This window comes from Cyprinus carpio, chromosome A20 (genome assembly GCF_018340385.1).
Source record: "Cyprinus carpio isolate SPL01 chromosome A20, ASM1834038v1, whole genome shotgun sequence".
Lineage (NCBI taxonomy): Eukaryota > Metazoa > Chordata > Actinopteri > Cypriniformes > Cyprinidae > Cyprinus > Cyprinus carpio.
This window is the reverse complement of record NC_056591.1, coordinates 21,014,738-21,029,503: the sequence shown is the minus strand read 5'-3', so window position 1 is coordinate 21,029,503 and position 14,766 is coordinate 21,014,738.

The following is a 14,766-nucleotide window of genomic DNA, read 5'->3' as shown; positions in this document are numbered from 1 at the left end:
ATTGAAGGTAATCCCAATGCACATAATGGCTCCTCATAAGATGCGTGGAGATAGAAGGTGTGCACAGCTGGGAATTGCTTTCATTTGCTGCTTTAATGCTATTTTTATACATGATTTGAAACAGGAGAGTAGTTAAATTCATAAATCATGTTTACAAACAGCACTGAAGGAACTTTTGAACACAAGTTAAAGGAAGTATTTGAACATGAGTTCAGAATGGAATGTACCTAATATTTGTTACTTTCTGTATTTACTGAATTAATGAGGCTTGGGAAGTGAACAATGTGTATCTGCGGGAAAGAGGAGTGTGTGTGTAAGCATGTGCATGTGTCAGTGTGCTTTAATGTAAGTGCGAGCGTAGTCGAAATCCACAAAGGGAAGATGTGTGTTTGTTAAATACATGTGTGCCTGTCTCTAGAGACATGCTGTTGTTCCTGCTACTGAAGGAGTTGTGAACGCGGTGGGAAGGTCACCTGATCAGTGCCCTGGGGGCGACCCCGGTAGGCCGCCACTGCAGCCGGTCCGGGAGGATCGAATGCAAGTGACAGGCGTGGGCTCCCATCACAAAAAGCTCTCTGTGGTTGTAGCACAGGGGCCAAGGAAGTCAGCGATGCTCCTCTCCCTCCCTGGCCAAAGAGCCATGAGAACAACCCTGAGAGAGGATGGAGGAGAGAGTTCTGGAGGAAAGCCATTACTCTACATTGTAGCTATGGGGTATTTGATTCATTTTAATGAATTGATTCTTTTGAGCAATGTATTTTAATGAATCATTTTAAAGAATCAATTCAGTGGTTCTTTAAAACGTTCCAATAAAGCCATACACATTAAAATATCACTGATTTTCCCACCCGTTTTTCATTTATTGTAATTCAGCATGTACCAGTTTAGTTTGTTGCATCCATGATTTAGCTTTTACAAACAAAGTCATTTAGAAAACGAATCTAGTTTGTTAGTTTGTTATTTGTTTAGTTTACATCAATTTTACTATTGCTGAAATAAAATATAAATATTAGATAAAAATTTAACAAATTACTAGGAAAAATGAGAAATGCTGCCTTGGCGTTGAAGCTCTAAAATTAACTTGAAATAAATAAAACTGAAATAAAAAATGCTTTCATGTCTGAAAGAAGTGGTTCTCAGTGGCTGAGTAAATTGAAAACCTGGATCATTGCGAGATAAACATGTCTGAAAGAAATTGCTCTTGTTACACAGAGTTCTTAACACAGTTGTGAATCAGCGAGTTTTCAAACAGTATTATTTTAGTATTATTAATGTACTATTATTATAGTACGATAGTGTTAGCTTTTAGTTTTCATATTTTCAATTTAATTATTTTTTAATTTTAATTATTTTCAATTTAATTATTTTTAATTTAAATTTTAGTAATTTTAGTTTTTTTTATTAATATTTAGCTAATTTATTTTTATTAACTTTAAATGTTTACATTTTCAACATTTTATTAAATCATTTTTACTTTAGTTTTTATTTTTAGCACTTCAGCTTATTTTATTTCAGTAAGTTACCAAGGCAACATGTCTAATTTTCATTTGTTTAAGTTTTTCATTGAATATTTATATTTTTTTATTTCAGCTTCATTTCAGTTAATTAAGATTTTTAATAATTGTATTTTTTAGCAATAACAACACTGGCCCAAAAGAGACAGTTCTTAGAGAACCACTCTAAATGATTCATGAGCAAACTGATCAGACTCGTTATGCGAACTGATTCAACTGTTTCATTGAAAAGATTTGACTCAAAAGAACAATTCATTCACGAATCAGACATTACTGCAGCTTTCCCTCCCTTCCTGTCACCAGACACACTTAACCCTGCAGGTGCCCTGCTCTTTCTCTCCATCTCTTGTTATTTCTCTCTAGCCACTCACAGCTCAAGTCCCACTCGTCTCATGTCTGTCCATCTTCTGTTCACCTTTCCCATCTCTCCCACTTACTAACCTTTAATCTTATTTGCATGCAGTTCAGAGATGAGATGAGTACAAGCTCTGAGGGAGGCCTGTGGAGTGTGTACGTGCTGAGGAGTGTGTTTGGGGGAGGTGGTTGGATAGATTAAAGAAAGGGAGAGCTTGTGTGAGACACAGAAAGAGAGAGGTTTTGTCCGTGCGGCAGGAAAGCACACAGAGCGCTGTGTGTGAGAGAGGAGGACTTCACAGAGATAGTGAGTGTGTGAACATCACAGAGATGGGAACATTAGAGTGTTTGACCACTTGTGTGTGCGTGTGTGTTGAAGAGAAGTATCAAAGCAAAAATGGGTGAAAAAAATTCCTTCATAGACAGATTAGTAAGCTGCCTTGATGTCTGCTGCATACATGTGTTTAAAGCCTGTTTCACACTGCACATTTAAGCAGTGCATTTTTATTTCAACAACGTGGTAAAGTGTGTGTGTGTGTGTGTGTGTGTGTGTGTGTGTGTGTGTGTGGTGTGTGTGTGTGTGTGTGATATTTAACATATATATATATATATATATATATATATATACTATATCTATATATATATATATATATATACATATATATATATATATACATACATACATATATATATATATCTATATATATATATATATATATATATATATATATATACACATATATATATATATACACATATATATATATATATATATATATATATATATATATATAGATTATATATATATATATATATATATATATATATATATACAGTATATAATTGAAGACTGATGGGAAAGAAACAGTTGCCGGTAGCCATTGACTTTTAAAGAAAACCAGTGACTGTTTGGTTATTAACATTCTTCAAAATATCTTATTTTGAATAAAGAAACTCATACAGGTTTGGAATAACATGGAGGTAAGTAAATTATGACAGAATTATTTGGATGAACTATCCCTTTAAATGAGCCTAACATCTGAACATCAGTGAAAAAAAAATGTTTAAGGGTCTGCTGGCTTTGGCTTATTAGTTTTCTTGTTATGTGGGCAGTGTTCTGTTCCATGCCTTTCTTAAATCAAGTCTTGGTTATGTCCACAAACAATATGTTCAAAGAACACAAACAAAGTCTAAAGAAATAAACACATGGGTATCAGAAGCTATAGATACCTTATTTTAATCTTAATCTCACTGTCTGTTATGTTTCACATACACTATATATTTTATAGCATCCAAATGAAGACAATGATAAGTTAACAAATATCAACAAAATATCCACTGTGATATTTCTGGCATTTACCATATGTTTTCTTCTATTTGGCTTTCCAAACTACCACTGCTGTGATGATTTTCATTAGGCAAAAAAATAAATAAATAAAAAACACAAAAAAGTTGACTAACCTCCCACAACTTTTCCTCTTGGTTTGTAAAATGAATAACTCTCTTTCATAAGACCACATACAATTATCCCTGGCTCTCCAGAGGAGCTGACACACTAAGCCACAAAGAATTCTCAATGTTTGCATTGTGTGCGATTAAGTCTTTGAAATAATCTGGAGATGAGTAAATAGTTTTCATTTAAAACATTTGAGCATCATCTTTGTGTTGAATGCCATGTGGCAATGTGAGACGTGGGTTGAATATGTAGGTAAATCTGGAGGAAAAAATAATCTGAACTGGGTTTGTTGTCCTTTGCATTTAGGCTCCATTGCAAGTTGCTGTATGTATTTACTGAAAGTCTGGACTGACTTTATGGTCTAAAAATACTGTGAAAGTAATCGTAGGGAGATTTTTATGCTTCATTACTGTTATGCTGAGTAAGCAAGGGCTTTTTACTGTAAGCGAAGTCATGAAGAAACACTACAGTTTAAATACATGTAAAAATAATAATTATTATAATAAATATAATTATAAATTATTCATATATATATGTATATATTATATATATAATATATATATATATATATAATAAATTATTTTTAATTATTTTAATTTATTAATAATGTAATGTAATTTCTTCAATATTACATTTTATATAAAATGTCATTAAAATGCAATTATAAAACAAAATGTTATTTATATATTTTTTTTATTATTTACATTACATTTATGCATTTAGCAGATGCTTTTATCCAAAGCCACTTACAGTGCATTCAGGCTATACAATTTTTTATCAGTATGTGTGTTCCCTGGGAATGGAACCCACAACCTTTTGCGCTGCTAACACAATGCTCTACCACTGAGCCACAGGAACAATTATTAATTTGTTAATTATTAAATTATTAAAAATTCCTCTTAATGCCCCTATATCTTAGTGTGTTTTCTATTTTTATTTATCATTATCTAAATGATATTTTATTTTAATGATTTTTTTTTTATTTTATTTTATTTTTATTTTTTTTGGCAGTGCATAAGGAAAAAATTGTTGTAATATTTATAATATTATGTTCAAAGTCCTTGGTGTATGTAGGCTGTCATTTGGTTTGACAGATCACAATTACACTTTTTTTATTTTTAAGTGCCTCTAAGCATTTGCCACAATGTTGTAAGAATGCATTTCATAAAGTTCAAGCATCCAAACACTCCAAATGCATTGAATAGCTAAGATATATCATATCTGCATCAGATGTGCATGAGATTCCAGCTGGTAAGTGTGACTGTGTATAGAATCGTTGTCTCCCACCCCACCCAAAATCTGCAGCACTCCAGTATTATATCATCTGGTGAACCTGCAAGAGAAAAGACCCAGCCCTTTGCTGATAAGAGATAAGTGACAAGCCAAAATGTGTCGACAGTAGATTAATCTGGGTATTTTTTGAAACTCACTGAATGTCCAGCAACCAGACACGCTGGCCTGCAAGATCAGAGCTCTTAAGGAAATGACTGCAGTGGTTGTTATGCTTTCTACTTGTCAAGGGCCTATTATCCCAGCACAAACATTTAGTCTTATTCGTAGCCCTTCATATGTTTGAGGACAAGGGGCTACTCCCAGTGGGATGTCTGGTCAGAAAATACAACATGTTAAGTAACTTCATGAAAATACTCAGTCATTCAACACATTCAACTTGACCAGAAAAAATTCTGATTACTAAGGGGGAAACCATTAAGGACTTGTGCCAATTCACTTGTGCTGAGACATGGGAAAATGGTTCAAGAAGTTGGCCACTGTCTGGATCATCATAGTATGGCACATTCAGTATCCCACAGACCAATGGCAGGATGGTAATTCAATTAAGGCATGAAGCCTGTCTCCCATACAGAGATTCAGTATTGTTCGAAAAGATGAAAGTCGCCAATATCCGCCACTTCTCATGCTTCTTATTTTAGATGTGATGGGAATCAGAGAGATGTGACATTTCTGAAGGTCTCCTTTCATAGGGGATACTTTCCCAGACCCAGGAACTGTGACTGGCAGATATTCTGCATGTCTATCCATTAACCTTATAATTTTTCTGTAGACCATCAATTCAAAGCTCCACAATACTTATTTTATTTTGATCTCATGGTTGTTCTTTGAGAAAAATTTAAGAAATAGTTCACCCAAAAATGAAGATTTGCTGAAAACGTACTTACCCTCAGGCCATCCAAGATGTAGATGAGTTTGTTTCTTTATCAGAACATCACTTGCTCACCAGTCGATCCTTTGCAGTGAATGGGTGCCATCAGAATGAGAGTCCAAACAGCTGATAAAAATATCACAATAATCCACACGGCTCCAGTCCATCAATTAACGTCTTGTGAAGTAAAAATGCCCTGTGAAGAAACAAAGCCATCATTAAGGCATTTAACTTTAAACTGTTGCCTCTGAATAAAAAATATGAGTTCCTAATCTATAATAACTCTTCATCCAGTGAAAATGCCTGTCCCCTGTTGTACTCTCACACAAAAATCCATCTTGATTCAGATGAGACAATATTTTCACTGGAGAGCGGGCACTCACATTTCAGCCAGAAGCAACCGTTTGAAGTTAAAAACATCTTGATGGATTTGTTTATTACAAACACACAACTTTTCTATTCATAAGATGTTAATTGAGGGACTGGAGTCATGTCGATTACTTATGGATTATTGAGAAGTTTTTATCAGCTGTTTGGACTCTCATTCTGATGGCACCCATTCACTACAGAAGAATTGGCAAGCAAGCGAAGTGATGCTAAATTTCTCTGTTCTGTTGATGAAAAACTCATCTAAATTTTGGATGACCTGATTGGGAATACATTTTAAGCATATTTTCATTTTTGGGTGAACTATTCTTTTAAATTGGAATAAATGCAATATGAGACCCTTGTAAATTTGCATCAAGTTGAGCCCAAATTGCACTACTTTTAAGCATCTTGTGATCTGAATCTCTCAAGGCATCAAAAACCACATCATAATTTTAAACGAAAACATTTCCCCATTTGAGTTAACATCTGCCGCCAACTCTTTGAAAAGCGTGCACCACTGCCTGTGACAGTAGACTGGTTTGACAGCATCACGCATGTGAGGAGAGGGCTAGCTGTAGGTGGCACATACGCAGTGCCAGAATCAATTTCACTGTCAGTGCAGAGCAGTGTGAGTACTGGAGGATGCCAAATTGGCAGAGCCTGAGCTCTCCGCGAAGGCAGTTCTGGTGTGGGCAGGATCCCGGTTCAAAGCAGAAGTGCCCTGAAGGCCTCACACTAGCTTTCTCCAGCTCTGGTAGCTTGTGTCCACAGGTACTTACTCCCAACCATCTGCAGAGAGCCTTGTAACCTGCCAAGAGATGATGTTTTGTCTCTGGTTGGGCACTTGGCTTACAATTACAGGGAAGGCATGTCATGAAAGCATGTCACACTCACCACTCATGAAGGCTTTTTAAGGTTAACTGTAGGCAGAAGAACCATAAAGTTGCAAGCTCATTTCATCTGTGGTTTGGAAAAATAAACTATGTTAGACAGCTATATAAGATGCTTGTTTTGGTAGAGCACAGTACAGAGAATCCGGGAAGCTGGAAAGTTGTTGATAATTACAGTTGTAAGGCACTGAAATGTCTGAGTATGTTTTTGCTTCTGTGGGACTGATGATTTGTCGTTTTAGAATGTAAAAGTAGCTGCTTTAAATTCATATATATAATTTCAGTAACACTTTACAATAAGGGTACATGAATAATCATGTACTAATGCCTTAATTAATACTTAATTCACCATATACTAATGATTATTAAAGGTGTTAACTAATCATGAACAACTGAACTATCCTTAACATTGACTGGAGTCACATGAATAATGGCAGCCTTAACTAAATGTTAGTATATGTTTTATAACATTTATGGGTAAACTAAATCAAACAGCCTCTTTAAGAAGGAATAAGAAATACTCTGACTTTGAAATTTATTTAAATAATTCAATATCATAATTTGAGCTTTTGACATCTTCAGCACTGTCATAATAATTACTGGGTGGCGAAGGATTAATGTGATCCTCCTCATCAAGCATAGAAAATACTAAATACATTAATAAATAATCTTGTCTTTTTTGTGTTGTTCTCTTTTCTTTTAAACTCACCCTACTGTGACTTATATGCAGCTTATAAAATAAATAAATAACTCAAAACCCACAAAGAATATATGTAGAATGATCCCTAAAGAAATGACCAAACTAGAAACATGCAGGTAAGGTCAGAATGTTTGGTGAGTGTCAGTACAGTTCACTCTCCATCCAGACACATGCAGGCCGGGATGATCCTGTACCTCTGCTCTCTGACCACACCACATCTCTTAATCGGGCTCAATACTCAATAGTGTGTTAGTACATGTGATTTTTTTAATAGAAAGTATAGAATAAATCATGTGCTGATTTATTCTATACTAAATCATGCATTATCTTTATTTCTTTAAATCACCAGTACAACAAACAAAGATAAAGGTCATTTATAGTTATTTTATTATTTATTTACATCATTAAACATAACGTATCTGGACTCAAAAGAAAGCCCAAACATACCTGTAAAGACACACATGAGGTAAAATATAAAGGTCAAATATGGCACGTCCAAATTAAGCTAATCATAAGTTAACGACAAACACATTGCTGTTAATTACTGTACATAACTTTAAAAAACAGAGAGAGAGAGAGAAAGAGATGCAAACATGACTTTAATGATTAATTCGGATTCAAAAGCAGCAAACGTTTGTTAGATTAAAATGGGCCGAGTGAGCGAGCGCCTAGAGTCCGCCACTAATGAGTGTCCCACCAGAAACAAACCCTACATACTGCCCAAACATTCCTGTAATATATATATATATATATATATATATATATATATATACACTATATATATTCTTATTTTTTATTATACTCTTATTTTAATAATGTATTAATGTATAAAAAGTAAATTTATGAAATAATATGTATTATTATATTTCATTTGCATGTATTTTTTCTACAATAAACACGAACAGACACACAAAATAATACAAAATATATAATTTTATGATACATTTTATAATTAAAATGTTATTTAAAAAATGTTTTTTAAATAAAATACATATATAAAAATAAGTTTATTTAAAAAAAAATCATTGTTGTTATATGTAAATCATGCATAAAATAATTTAATTAGATTTTACTACGAATTTATCACTGTCATTAGAGAATGATTTTGTTCCAGGTGGTATAGTTATGCAAAAACCTTCAAAATGCCCTGATTAAAAAAATAATAATAATAATAATTAAATTGCTTTTATAAATTATTTGAAATAGTTTGTTTTGTGCATTTTTACGTCAGTATTTTATTAAACATTGATGCAGAAATGTATAATTAATATAAATAATAAGTAATAATTATAATTTATATAAATTAATTAAAAAATAAATAAATAATTAGCATATGACTGTCTTTGTGTTCAAACAAAACGTCCAGTGCAACATCATCACTGCAGTCTCGTTCAGGCACTCTGTGTGAAAACAGTCCTAACGGATATCTGTTTTTAAATGAGCCTGTTGACGGAGGAGGAGGCGATGAGATCAACACGTAATTATAATCAGCATTAGCTCGCTCCTCTGCTGCCGGCCAGCCTAATTGTGTTGTGTTGGACGTGTCGCCTTGCACCTTCGAACAAGCACCAGCAATCATGTTACCACAGAAACACAGAGCCTGCAGATGCCATGGGGCTTCCTCAAAGTCCTCGTTCCCACTGTTAAATATTAAACAGGTGGTGGGAGCATATGCTCACCTGCTCCCCGGTCATGTGATCTTTAGTTATGCACAAACCACCAGAGTGACTGGGGGCTTTGTGGTTAGTGCAGTTTACATTTAGTGAGCTGTGTGGTTAAAAATGATTTATTCACAGTTAGTTAATATGCAGCTGGTTTAAACATCCAGATTATAGAATATATAAATAGTTTTTAGTCGGATTTAAAAATAAAATAAACAAATAAAAATAAATGCAAGTGTAAGTGCAAGTGCAAAATGGACAGTTCTGTCCATTTTAGTAAATAAAACAATAACAATGTGTTTTGTAATGAAACTTGATCGCTTTTTCACAAACTATTACTGCTTTTTTACCAAATTGCAATGTCACTAAATCCATGCATTTTCCCTACATCTATGAAAGATATATTGGTCAATCGTTTTGATACATAATACTTTCATTCTAATTTGGTTTAACTTGATATACTAAAATAACTAAAAATAAAAATTAATATAAACAACAAAATTACTTAAACTTAGACTAAATGTAAAATATAAAAATATAAAAAAAGAAAAAAAAAGTATAACCCTTTTATCCATATACATGTTGTCAGTGTATTTTTTTAATAGAGCAATTTGTGGAAACTTTTGTGAAATCTAAGCAGGATTTTTTTGGTGTTGTTTAGAGTGCTGTCTGGCAAATCTTTTAGCTGTTGCAGTAAAACGGTTATTGTTAAATGACTAGTAAGTCATCACTGACCCACCGCATGCATTCTCTTTCATGGACCGCATAATTACATTCTCAGCCTCCACAAGATTCTCACAGTCATTTGAGCGGCAAACTCCCAAAGCTTATTCTCGTGCGTCATTGAAACACTCTAATTTCCACTGTCACACTCTCTTTCACTAATTAAAGTATAATTTAAGATTGCTAATTTGAAAAGATTCTAGTCAACACTAAAAACCTAATAAACATTTAGCAAAAATATATTTGTGCACAAAATGATTTATAGTATTGCACTTTGTCTTCTCCATGTGGCTTGTTTACGAAGCACAGAAAAGGCCATTCATTATTCAGTCGCTTAAAAGAAATAGAGATCAGTTAAACCTTCTCATTGACTTGTTCAGGCTTTTTCTAAGGCCCCAGTGACTCGCTTTGATTAGTGTGGCGGTGGTCCCGCTATATCTTTCGGCAAGTCTTTGAAACTTTGAAAACATACAAAGGCCATTTTATTTAGGATGCTACAAGCATTTGCACCAACACAATCAAAGCAATTTAGAAGTCACAACAGCCAGTGTGTATACTCTGATGGAGCTGAACCCTGTGCGATAGAGCCGGACCCCCAGCACAAATGGAAACTGTACCAAGAATTAAACATTAGGATGAATCAGCTGATCCAACCTCAAGGTCTTTCCCACACTCCCAGCATTCCTCACAGGAATGTGCCAGAGCTAAGACTCTGCATCCTGCACCCCACTGCTTGCATCTCTGGAACGTGTGGGGTTGCAAAGCTACAATGCATGCTCTGACATGCAGAGGTCACGCAAATAAAGAGCCAAGTCGTGTAAGTAGCTGGTTGATTTTGCATAATTGTGCACTGCGCTGACAGGTTTGGCCCATTGTGCCTGAAAATGAACCACCCTCTCTCATTCTACAAGTGGGTCTGGGTTTTGTATGTGCATGAAAGAAAGCGATGTAGTCCATGAACTCAAATAATCGAGCTTTTCTTCATCAAACGTGACCGAATTACACACTTCTGTCATGAACTGTCAATAAGATTTAGGTTTATATCCCCAATTTAAATATGGAAATGGCAAGCAGCTAGCCAAAAGCCCTATTGCAATGGTAATTTGTAATGAATAAGTCTGATTTCATTATAATAACAAATCACTGGCTTGTGAAACCATTCTTGTGCTGGGATCGCTGTCTGCGTTGCTTTTAAGCCATGATAACCAAATCTGACATATCACATTTTCAACTATGCAGACTACACAGTTTAAACCCCCAAAACATTTTTTTTTTTTTCAAAAAAAGCTTTGCCAGTTGATTCCCATAGCAATGTGTGCAGCAGGATCTGTCTGCTGATTATAAAAACAAAACAAAAAAATGTTATATTCTTCAACAGTTTCCCAGTGCTACATGTTCTTGATTCCATGCAATACCACAAAATAAAGTGGAACTCATGATGACTAGTCAAAACATATACAATATTCCATTATTCACAACTACCAAAGCCTAATTAGAGGTTTATGGCACACTTACGTCTTTGGAAACACTGGTTACAGCAATACCTATGGGACCTGAGAGCTTGTTTGTCTCTCACCAGTCTCTCACCTTATAAATAGATCCAAACAATGACTCAAAAAACCATTGTCTGCTGAGTAGACCGCAAAAGTGTCACAAGCCAGAGAGTGAAAATTACAATGGAGAGTGCCAGAGGAAGAGAGGTCTGGCTCTGAAAAGCTTGTATTCAGCATAAAATAGACATTGTGTTGAAGGACATTGATACTGACATTGATACACTGATCTCTTTGGAAAGCTGACCATGATTAATGACTGAAGTATGGTTCTTGTTAAAACACAATTATACGATGACATTTATGTGACTGATAAAGTTTGTGATTTAAAATGAAGTGAAATGTAAATCAAGGTCTTTCCACAAATATGTTCAGTATATATAATTTTATTTTATATGTAATATAAGTTTAGATATAATTATATAACTTCTTATATAATGTTTTTATATTATATTATCATAATATATATTGTATTTATTATATATATATATATATATATATATATATATATATATATACTATATATATATATATATATATATATATATATATATATTTAAAGCATCAAATACAGACATTTTTTTATTTAAATAACAAAAATATCTCTCTATATATAAAGCAAAAGAGACTCTCTTCTCTCGCTCTCTCTCTCTCTCTCTCTCTCTCTCTCTATATATATATATATATATAGGCTGGGATGAGCCTTTTGGGTCATTTTTTGGGGTTATTTTTTCAGTGTTTGGGTAGTTTTTGTGTTACCCAGCTCCTGGGTCAAACGTAACAACCCAGTGTTTGGGTTGTTTTGCAGCTCGTGGGTCAAATGTAACAACCCAATGTTTGGGTGTTTTTTGTATTACTCACATCTTGGGTCAGACGTAACCCAGCGGTTGAGTTATTTATTGCGGGAATTTTGCGTTCTCTTCTAGAGAGAGCAGTTGTAAGCGTCATCGAATTGATGCATTCGTCGGTTAAATACAGGTTTGTATACATTTTATTTTATCTATAAAATCGTTACTGTGCTGTATATCGTTCAATTTTATGCAGAGCAACATACCTGCTCGTGGTATGAATCACCTTTAATGAGTGTCGTGATCTTTTTGCGTGATGGAAAACGCCTGTATGTATATATATATATATATATATATATATATATATATATATATATATATATATATATATATATATATATATATATATATATATATATATATTTTACAGAATCACTGAGTTGGAAAAAGGATCACCCCCCTCTTAAAAATGACTTGTAAACTCGATCGGGAGTAGCTAATCACCTTCTTAATAGCACACAAAGCCAGTTGACTTTCAGCTGTGGTCATTTTGATTAGCGCAGCATGAAAAGAGCTTTCCTGGAGCATTTCAGTCCTTGGTAGTTCAACTGAAGCAAACAATCAACTATGGGTGACAAGGCACTATCAAAAGATCTCCGGGATAAAGTTGTGGGCAGTCACAAGTCAGACAGTGAAGCACAGTGAAGTCTATTATTAAGAAGTGGAAGTTATTTGGTACAACACAGACCCTCCCTGAATCAGGATGCTGCTCCAAACTGGATGAAAGAGCTGGAGGAAACTAGGCAGGGAGGTGACCAAGTGGCCGACAGCAATGTTAAGGGTTCAAATGTGGCTTTTATGCCAGGGTCGCAAGAAAAAAGCCACTCCTCAAGAAAAGCCACATGCAGTCACAACTGAGCTTTGCCAAAACGCACCTTGAAGATTCTGAGGCAAATGAGACTAAAATTTTATTATTTGGTCTCAACACCCCATTAAACCCCATTGAAAATCTGTGGAATGACTTGAAGACTACAATCCACAAATGATCATCATCAAATTGAACTGAACTTGAGCAGTTCTGCAAAGAAGAGTGGGCAAATATTCCAAAGTCTAGATGTGCAAAGTTAGTAGAGACAAATCCCAACAGACTAAAGGCTGGAATTAAAGCAAAAAAAATACTCACACAAGGGGGTGATCCTTTCCCAACTGAGCAATTTTGGTTTTTATTTATTTATTTTTTCAGACATGTTGGTGTTCTATCTTTTAACTTGGATGTTATAAGTTTAATTGAGTAAATACAGGATAAAATAAAAACTGTGTCCATTTTCATTTCAGGCTGCAAAGCAACAACATGTGATTTATTATAAAGGGGGGTGATTTTTTTCTATACCACCTGCATGAGATTGATAAAAGATTCAACGACTTGCAATGAGCATTTAAAAAGTAATAATAATAATTCAAGGGTCTCAAGTTGTATTTCGTTCCCTATTTGTGCAAAGTGCCACTAAAATAAACTTGAAAAGTATTCAAAACTGACTGAGCAAACTGACTTTTTCCTAATTGCTTTTAAGTGTCCCAAGGGCCTGTTCAAAAAGCCAGTGGTCTAACTGACCATTGATGACCAATGAGGGATAAAGCCAAACAACCAGCAACCCTCTATCAAGAAGAGAGCACTTAACATGCCGCATGCGGAACTGCAAGCCAACTCATATGGTTATTTCCATATGATCATGCAGTGGTTTGCTAGCACTAGACCAGTCACTTGTTTTCTGTCAGACAGACTCTGTGTTTCAAATGCTAAGCATTGATTTAAGGCCACACACACTCTGCCCTCTGTTGATGCTTCATGAGTCAACAGGGCCCATGAGAAAGAGTGTCTCACAGACTTTTAGACCCTTGAAGAATGTCCGCCTCCCTCCCATTCAATGCCACAAGTCTTTCTCCACAGCAGTATTCCCAAGGTGAATGTGTTTTATGGGGTGTTGGAGAGGACAAGAGGGATGCTTTCCAACACCAGTGCCTTACAGGAAAGTCTTGAAAATATGAAGTTAAATGACATTACCCTATCCTGAACAAATGTAATAGTTTATATTATGCATCAGCTTTTTTTAAAAGCAGGCCCAGATGGGAATCTACTGGCGTTTTCTGTGGTGATTTTGCGTAATGGATTTAAACACAGTTAAAGTGTTTAAAGAGAGCTGAGAACACTACATTCATATTAAAACAAAAATAAATAAATAATGAAATTAACCAAATGCTTAAAGTTAACATATATTGGTGTTTTCAGCAACTTTATGTAATTTCAAGTAAAACAGCATGCAGGAGAATAAATGTAGGGCAAGGCTTTATTTCACCAACTGAAAATTGATTTGATCATGAAAAGCAAGAATGAAGCCAGGTACGCTAGCTATTTGGTTAATTTTAGCCAATAGCCCACACAGCCCTATATAGAAGCCTGTTTTCATCCTGGAATAAATGTTTTTCTCAGTACTGTGAGATATAAACTCTGCCTGACATCCTGTGGGGCTGTCGATGGCATTTGACTTTCTCACAGGCTTCATGTCATTATGGAGCTATGCATTACATAAACAATTCCTTTT